At 42.4% G+C, this 205-nt stretch overlaps 1 non-coding gene across 1 annotated transcript; it reads left to right on the forward strand.

The window, feature by feature from the left end:
• Nucleotides 1-7: 7 nt before the first annotated feature.
• LOC140967711 (5S ribosomal RNA) lies at nucleotides 8-126 on the forward strand. The gene has a single exon (XR_012173621.1). It is a non-coding gene; the product is annotated as a 5S ribosomal RNA (ribosomal RNA).
• Nucleotides 127-205: the final 79 nt, after the last annotated feature.

Here is a 205-nt window from a genome sequence, read left to right on the forward strand (position 1 = left end):
AAATGTCGGGTGCGATCATACCAGCACTAATGCACCAGATCCCATTAGAACTCCGAAGTTAAGCGTGCATGGGCGAGAGCAGTACTAGGATGGGTGACCCCCTGGGAAGTCCTCGTGTTGCACCTTTTTTTCTTTTTTTTTTCTATTTTTGATTTTTTTTTTTTTTACAGATGATTTTCTGCTCCAATCATCTCGATCTCGATCG

Source organism: Primulina huaijiensis, unplaced genomic scaffold (genome assembly GCF_012295235.1).
Source record: "Primulina huaijiensis isolate GDHJ02 unplaced genomic scaffold, ASM1229523v2 scaffold26325, whole genome shotgun sequence".
NCBI classification, from domain to species: domain Eukaryota; kingdom Viridiplantae; phylum Streptophyta; class Magnoliopsida; order Lamiales; family Gesneriaceae; genus Primulina; species Primulina huaijiensis.